This window comes from Elephantulus edwardii, unplaced genomic scaffold (genome assembly GCF_000299155.1).
Source record: "Elephantulus edwardii isolate Elephantulus edwardi_28Jun2011 unplaced genomic scaffold, EleEdw1.0 scaffold00001, whole genome shotgun sequence".
NCBI lineage: Eukaryota > Metazoa > Chordata > Mammalia > Macroscelidea > Macroscelididae > Elephantulus > Elephantulus edwardii.
The window spans coordinates 3296912-3305734 of NW_006399751.1; the positions used below are offsets into that span (position 1 = coordinate 3296912).

General features: G+C 39.9%; 1 pseudogene; it reads left to right on the plus strand.

The window, feature by feature from the left end:
• The first annotated feature begins 503 nt into the window (after nt 1-503).
• LOC102859325 lies at nt 504-1124 on the plus strand (annotated as a pseudogene).
• Nucleotides 1125-8823: the final 7699 nt, after the last annotated feature.

Consider the following 8823-nt stretch of genomic DNA (forward strand, 5'->3'; position numbering starts at 1 on the left):
GAGGAATGGTTAAGAGAGTTCTGGATGGGCTCTTTGCAGTCAATGATAATGATTATTATAAAGAGTTTTGTGGCAACAGGGATAAAGGGTCAGAATACAATATAGTGAGGGACAAAAAAAACCTTTAGGAAAACCCCGTATCTTCTTTTTCATGCCTGTGTGGAAGAAGTGATAGAGAGATGACTGGGGAAAAAGCTACTAGTTTTGGAAACTGTTTCAAGACAGGAAACAAAGTCCAAGGAGCAGAGAGGTTTTAAGGGACAATCCAAAGGACTCATTTGTTATTACTTATAAAAATTCTCTGAGTATGCGTGTGCTCGTGTGTGTACATGTTCCATGGGGGAGTATGAGGTTAAGTGCTCATGTTATATTTCTTGTATGGATCTATGACCACATCAAGAATACAGAGCAGAGCACCCCCACCCCCACCCTGCTCCTTTTCCCAGGATCTTGAAGGAGATGGGTACTCCCATCAACACACTGTCCTTTGGCTATCGGACATCATGCCTCCCAAGAAAGATGTCCCTGTGAAGAAACCAGCAGGCCCCTCTACCTCAAAGCTTGTTGCAAAGCCAGCATCAGAGGCCCTTCCATCCAAGGCCAAGGTTGAGCCAGCTGCCTCTCTACCTCCTAAAAAGCCCCAGGAACCCCTCACTGATCTCTCTAGAGTGGTGATAGAGTTTAACAAGGACCAACTGGAGTTCAAGGAAGCCTTTTAGTTATTTGACTGAGTAGGTGATGGCAAGATCCTATACAGTCAGTGTGGGGATGTGATGAGGGACCTGGGCCAGAACCCTACCAATGTCAAAGTGCTTAAGGTCATGGAGAACCCCAAGAGTGATGAATTAGAGTCCTGGCATGTGGACTTTGAGACCTTCCTGCCCATGCTCCAAGAGGTGGCCAAGAACCAGGGCCAAGGCATATCTGAGGACTACCTGGAGGGGCTCTGGGTATTTGACAAGGAGGGAAATGGCAAAGTCATGGGAGCAGAGCTCAGACATGTCATCACCACACAGGGAGTGACAATGACTGAGGAGGAGGTGGAGACTGTCCCAGCAGAACATGAGGACTGCAATGGATGCATCAACTATGAAGTCTTCCTGAAACACATCCTAAGTGTCTGAACATTACAGACCCCATAGGGCCGGACAGTGGCCCCTTCCACCACTATGACAACCCACCCTACCCCACCCAGTGCAGGCAGAAGCATCCTGCAGCAGCTTAGGAGGCAACCTATTGTTTCAAAATAAAGACAGTTGCTTCCTAAGAAAACAAACAAAAACCAAAACAAACAAAAAAGTCAGTCTACAGAGCACAGTTCACAATACTGTATCACACACTATCACTGGTTGGAACTCTATGGTTCTCTAAGACCACTGAAATGGTTCTTATCTGTAACTTCCTCACACCTGAAGGGCTCCTTTTGGTATATATACATATACCACATATGTAAACAATTTGCATGTTCACATCTCTCAGCTCAACACTGAGTGTAAGTGTGGAGACACCCTCTGTTACACAGTGAGCAATTTTCATCCCATCTCTTGGGTTTCAGGGAACTCTTCGGAGGAGTAAAGGGATCGTCCATTGAAATTATTTCAGCAGCCTCATATGGCTTTACAAAATATTAAATTCTCTCCCAGGGAGTGATTGCTGGGTGACTCAAGATCAAAAGCACTGTAGCCAAGTCTTAGATACGTAAGACAGAAGGAGATACCATGAGATTGTTGAATCAAGATGGCTAACTGCCCAGAGATCACACGCCCTTAAATCAAGTTGGTGCCCTTTATGGTGTCGAGCAGGAAGTTTGTAATAAATAAAAGAAAAATGGCATCGGTGAGCTCTGGTGGCCTAGTGGCAGGAAACTGCACTGCAATCCCAGAAGTGCATGGTTCAAATCCACCAGATGCTCTGCTGAAGAAGGAGGAACAGTCACCTCCTGTACCAGTCAGATCCAATTTGACGGTACATGCATTACAAAAAAAAAAAAAAAAGAAAAGAAAAGAAAAATGGCGTCTTAGAAAACAAGTGTTTTAAAGCTTTTGAATAATTCAAAACAATGGAATAACTGGCTGGGTTATGTGTTTAAGCCAAAGCCAATTTACACGGGCATTAAAACATTCCCGTTTTCTCTCAACTCATCTCATATCCCTTTATTCACCGAGTATTTACTAATGACTCTTTGGTAGTTTCTTTCTTATCAGAGCATGGAGGAGAAGATGGCGGTAGGAGTGCAAATGTTTAAAGGCTCATACAGAGTATAGGCTCTGGTGAGAAGAATCTGAGCTTGAATCCTAGTGCTGCCATTTCTCGGACTCCAGGTAAATTATAATCTGATTATTTGTAGCAGTTAACTTTCAGAAAGTTCCCACAAATAATCTATTAGCAAATATGGAATCAATGAGTTTAGAAGAAGTATAAATGAGGTAGTAAGGACAGGTGTGTCAGAGGCAATGAGATTGGCTCAGGATAGAGAAGTGATCAAAGATGCTGTGTACAGAGTCACTGTGAGTCGTAGCCAACTAACAACCACAGTAAGGTTCTTACAGACTTCTGCTTACAACATTTTTGTTAACCAAATACAACAAAACACCCTTTCTGTCTGTGTGCTTCTATTTAAAGAGGAGGTAACTGAAAAGATTGGCAGGTCAAGATCAGTAAAGATTTACAGCCTTGGAAACCTAACAAGGCAGCACCAGCCCAAACACAGTGGGTTTGCTCTGGCTTTTGGTGTGTTTTTTTTTCTTAAAAAACAAAAACCAAAACCAAAACAAAACACTTTCAACATCTTTAAAATAAAAATAATTTATGTTTAATCCATTTAACATTAAACTCTTGGCCAAAAGCATTATAACACATGCCTAAACAGTTTATTGAGAGTATGTATATTCTCCATAAGGCAACCTCACAACATCCTTCCATCACAACAACCTTCTTAAGCTTAGCAACACTAGATCATGCTGTAGCAGTACACTTTGGGGACACGTCAGTCGGTCAAATCAACAGAGAGCAAAGAAACACAAAAATGTGTCATAAAGTAGATCACAAAAAAAGAATACTTTTTAATCATGTGAGCGCTAAAATAAGAAAGCCTTGCTCTACCTCAACTGGAACTTGCACATCAAGCAACTCTTTTTTGTTACTCTATGCATGTCTATAAGACGAGACCTTGTAATGCGGCAGGTAAGTTCTCAAACAAAAAGACTAGCAGTTCTAATTCACCAGCTTTTCTATGGGAAAAAGAGATTATAGCCTGGTTCTGTAAAGATTTTTAGCCTTGGAAACTGAGGCAGTTCTGCTCTGTGCAGTTGTCATGAGGTTGTGGTGAGCTGGGATGACTCAGAGGGTAATAATGGATTTATCCATGTCCGTGAATAATCATAAAAGTGCTACGAATATTGATTTGGGGACTACAATGATATTTTGATGAGTAGGCAAATTTCTAAATATAGCATTCACAAATAATGAATATTGACTGAGTTCCATTTTCTGCATCTGTAAAACGGGGTAGTATTTACTTATCAGATAGGCTGTTATCAGAATCTACTGAGTCAACACATAGACAGCTCTGAACATAGGATTCTAGGCACTCAGAAGGGGATACTTAGAGGAGATAACTAAATAAATAATACTATACCCACTTCTACCATGCTAATGAAGCACAGAGGCATTAGAAAAATCCCTAAAAAGTGTTATAGAGCTGTCATTACATCAACATACCTCTGACCTACACCAATTCTTCATGTTGGTGTTATCTGATTTCGGCAAAATGTCACAGGTTCCTGGTCTCACATAGGGTCTTTCCTTGCTTTCGAAGAACATGAGTTTAGTAGCACTGGGGAGTTATTTTCTAGACTTTAACTGAGCTTTACCATACTAAGGGTCAATATGTCCCTAGACAGAGAGTATTTTAATTCAACAGCATACAGCAGTTATTAAACTATGATAAATGCTAAAGTGGGAAAGATTACATTTAGATATAAGAAGGGTCACTTGAATCACTTAAAAATATCATAATGTATGACTAATTACACCTTGACTATATTATCTAGTGCAGTGAAAACACTTTAGCTCTTTAAGTAGAGTCTATTTAAATACCTATTTCAGTATATAACCAGTAAGACTCTTGAATGTAAAGATTATTAAAGCACTCAGCATTCACTGAGCATCTATTATGTGCTGGGTATTTTATTAATATATTTAATCCTCAAAACAATTAAATGCTATCACCCCCATTTTAATGGTGAAGAAATTGAAATTCAAGTGTCCAATATCTTGACTTGGTTACACAGAAGGCAAATGGTGGAGTTGGAATCTGGGTCTATAAAATCTAACTCCAGAATGAACTGTCACAAACATAATATGACTTCAGTGTTTTATATTTAACTCTCTGTGTCTCAGTTTTCTCATTTATCAAATGGTGATAATAATTATAGTATGTTGTTGCAAAGATGATGTAAGAGGATTTATGAACAGCTTGAAACAACACAGGGGTTAAGAGATGGCTGTTAACTATTCTTACTATTTTCTTAGGTTGTCTTTTAATGTATTGTGGCTAACAACTCTAGGGTTGGGATTCACTTTGGAGAGGAACACTCCATAGTTTTTGAGTGACTTTAATGGATTTAAACAACATGCTGCACAAATCTAGGTAGTAGGACCAGCCAAATAATTTATAGGGCCCTGCAAAAACTAAAAATGCTGTATTCCTATAGAAAATGATTAAGCATCTCAAGACAGAAACTGCATTCCATTAAAGCACTCAAGACTTCCAAGTATCTGGCACTGTACAAAATTATAGGCAGATCTCAGAGATATGTGGGTTCAATTTCAGACCACCACAATAAAACAAATACCGCAATAAAGTGAGTTACATGAATATTTTGGTTTCTCAGCGAATACAAAAGTCATGTTTACACTCTAGTCTTTTAAGTGCACAACAATAACATAAAAAAAATCTGAAATATTGCTGAGAATTACCCAAGTGTGACACAGAGACATAAAGTGAGCACATTCAACAAAGGGTTTCCATAGACCTTCAATTTGTACAACACATGATATTTGTAAAGTACAATGTGGTGAAGCACACTAAAATGTGCCTGTAAACTAGCCACATGCTTATGAGATGGCCCTGCAGGTTGGAGTCTAGTCTGGCTAGGAATCTTATCAACCGATGGCCCTGGACAAAGCAGTGGACTTTTTAAATTCCACGACTTTTCTCATCAATAGAATGGAGACCATTCCCATCTTGCAAGCTGCACTGAAACCCAAATGAGATGGCAGACACCACAAGTCTTTGCTTAGCTGTAAAGTAGTATGCCAGTGGTTCCCAGTCCTGACCACAAAGAAGAAGCGCCTGGGAGCCTGTTCAAAATGTAGGAGATAGCTTTTACCCTTGCTGCTTCTGATCCAGGAACTGAAGTCTGGGTGTTTGTATTATTCACAAACCCAAGAAAATCCTGATGCACCGCCAAGACTGAGAGATGCTGCATTCTCAAACCAAAGATATGACTTCAGGTACTAAAAAAAAAAAAATTCTGTTTAACTACTTAGAACAAACATGGTTTTAAGGTGGGCAGTCAAGGCATATTTGAAGAGCCAAGGCCATCTATGACATCATTTCAATATTTATCACTTGGTCAGCCTGTCAGGGATAAGATTTTTTGACACACAGAGGGTTCCTTTTGTACCACTAGGGAAGGAATTCTTATTCACTGAAACTATAACTTTGAGGCCATAGTTTTCATTCTGCTGAGCTTTCAACCTTCCACCAATAGCTTTCCAGCTTCAGGTTGCCACAGACTAGAAAAGCACTAGCAAAAAGAAGTATGCAACAGGTCTTTTTCTGGAAACAACTCAAACAGAAGCAGAAAAAAATGGATTATATGGTGATAGTTTCATACCAGTCAGCATCTGTTAGCTGTATGCTCAACTGGGGGTGCCTGTTTCAACAACCAAAAGAATGGCTGCATTTGACAAATTACATGAATCCTTTCATCAAAGTCATTTGATTTAAAAAAAAAAGAGACTGCTCTGCATAAACTCAAGTATTAATTAAGGTTCTATGGCATGGAGACAAGTGGGGGGTAGTTAAGAGCTGGAGGGCAGTGGGGACAAGGCAGAGCTGGTGCCTGTGTGAATGTATGCAGTCATTAACAGGGTGTTACCTGGGTGGTACATGAACTTAAATAGAAAGTTCAGAGGTGCCTGAAGTAGTTAGCTGGTGTACAGTTAAACTCATGTGCGATAACTCCATTAGTATGATGCAGGCCCAACTAAAATTTGCTACTTATATTTCCCCTACATTTATGCTGTGGCCCTAAATGTGATTACTGCATCATTCACTGTCACCTGGAAGCAGGATCCATCCCAAAGTAGCTCTACATGGTATACTGCTCTGATCCAAACAAAAGTCAACCAGCACTGCTGATGGAATTCAATCTCCTTACTAGTCACCAGAAAGCCATATCCTCTTTTTCTTCACTCAGTCACCTCAGACCGATTAGGTATTTTGCTGGTTTCTGGGAAGCTTATAGTGATGGCTGTCCACAGCTGCCAGGTGCCTCGGAATCAGGAGAAGAAGGAAGAGAACTCTTGGATGAAGCAAAGCTTACTGGCATCCTCTGTGGAAGCCAATCTCTTGCTTCTCAATACATTCACTGATGAATTATTTTTTATTTCTTTTATTTATTTTTGTTGTTGTGTACCATTGACTCAGATCTGACTGGTACAAACAAAGCATCTGGTGGATTTGAACTATGCGCCTTTGGGATGATGAATTATTTTAAGACAACATTTGCAAAGATTCTTAAAGGTCATCCATCCCAAACTCCAACTGTTTATGGGTGAAAAATCTGAAGTTCAGAGAAGGATAGGGAGGTGTTCAGGGTCACACAGTAAGAAGACTTACAAACATGAATGGAAGCTTCATCTGCCACTAGAAACCAGTGTGTGTTTTGCATCCGCTCTTTGTTTCCTGTAGTAGTTGATAGTAAGGCCCACAGAGACAGCTTCCTGGACCAGCAGTTACTCTTTATTGTGCTTCTATTAGAGATGGCATCTGTATCTTGTGCTGAGCCCATTTTTCAAGACCGTGCTCCAGTTCTTGGGTTACGGTTACCTAGCTTGGGCTCTGAAGTCCGTTTCACTGGCAAATAGTTCAAAGTCTGGCTCACTGATCTCTCGCCTTTCCCCTCCCACTGGAGGTCTCAGCCCAGTCCCTCTGGGCAAGCGGTTAAGATTTACAGTGGCTCTGAGCCCCTTTCCTGGACCTCTTCACTCTTTTTCATGCCTAAACATCAGTGATGTGTTCACAAGCATATGTCACATGAATTTTTCTACTCTTTCCACTTCCAACATAGCTTCTATTTCCAAGGAGTCAAAGGGCTTTTCAGAGTCCATAAAAATCTATGTACACAATGGCATTTTATACTCAGCAGTCTTCCCCGGGACTTTTTCATTTTCTGCAGGTGATCCTGAGTTGAGAAATGACTTCTAAATCCTGCCTACTCTTGTGACTGATTAAAGTCGTGAAGTCCCTGTAGTCTGCCCACCAGTACTTTTGTGGAGATTTTGCATAACTACTGAAAACAGTTTAAAAGATCATGTCTGTGATCTATTAAACACGGTTTTTAAAAAGGGAGATAAAGGGTTTTACAAAAGAATACATGAAACAGAAATGGCTGGGTTCTGGTTAATATACATTAGAAATGATGGGAATAACAAGTTTTCCATTAATTAAACAAGTAATTTGTTATGAAGCACTTGCTAAAAAGCATATTTTAATTCTCCCAAATGAAAATAAAAAAATGAATGAGTAACTTAATATGAAAGTAATTATTTGCAAATCTTTATTTAATCTAGAATTTGGCAAAAGGCTTTTAATGGGTTATTCCTGAATCATGTAACACAATTGTTGTTTAATTAGAATAACAATTTGCCCCTGCATTAAAGGAAAAGGCCACATTTTCCAAAAGAGAGAATCAGTTTTGGCTAGCATCATGATAAAACCAATTCAGAAGGAAAATACTTTGAATGATTCCTGGGAGTTTGAAGAGACACAGAGATTTTCCAGATTCATCAAACTCAGGAGCTTACAGACATTTCTTGGCAGGAATAACACAAAATAAAAACAGTAATGAAACCCTCACACTCACACCCATCTATAACACACACAAACTCAGCGACAGCTACATCTGAAACATACACTACACGTTCAAACACCTTTACATACACCTCTTCCTGGCAAAAATAAACAATAGTGCCAAATCCACCCCTAATGACAAAACACATCCAAGATGCTGTTAAATTGCTTTCACAGAGTTTAATAAGTTGACCATCCAGAGACAGACTCGTAGCTGCTGTTAGTCTTAAGGTTTCTAAATTTTCCAGTGTGAAGAATCAGAAACACTTGGGACTGGGGATTTAGAACTGTGGGGCTGAGAGTTTTTCCAAACTCTCCAGGTCCATTTTCTTTCATTTAAGAGAAAGAAATGGTCAGACTGCTTCTCGGCTTCCATGTCTCACCAGGTGGGTGGTTCATTCCCTGACTCGCTTGACTTGCTGCACTGCCTTTTAGGAAGCACAGTTCTAACATTACAAATTTTTAGTGAAATGAGTGAAGTGAATCCAAAGAAAGTTTATCCCCACAGACCTAGGAGCCAACAACATGCAGAAGGAAATGTCCAACATGGGACTGGCTCATGTCAGGCAACATGGAACAGCCTCTTAACTCTACTATAAGACAACTTCCTTCAGGTATGACCACAATAGTCTTATGAAACCAAGATGTGGAAATATGAGGTCCTGTTCTTTAATTCCTGT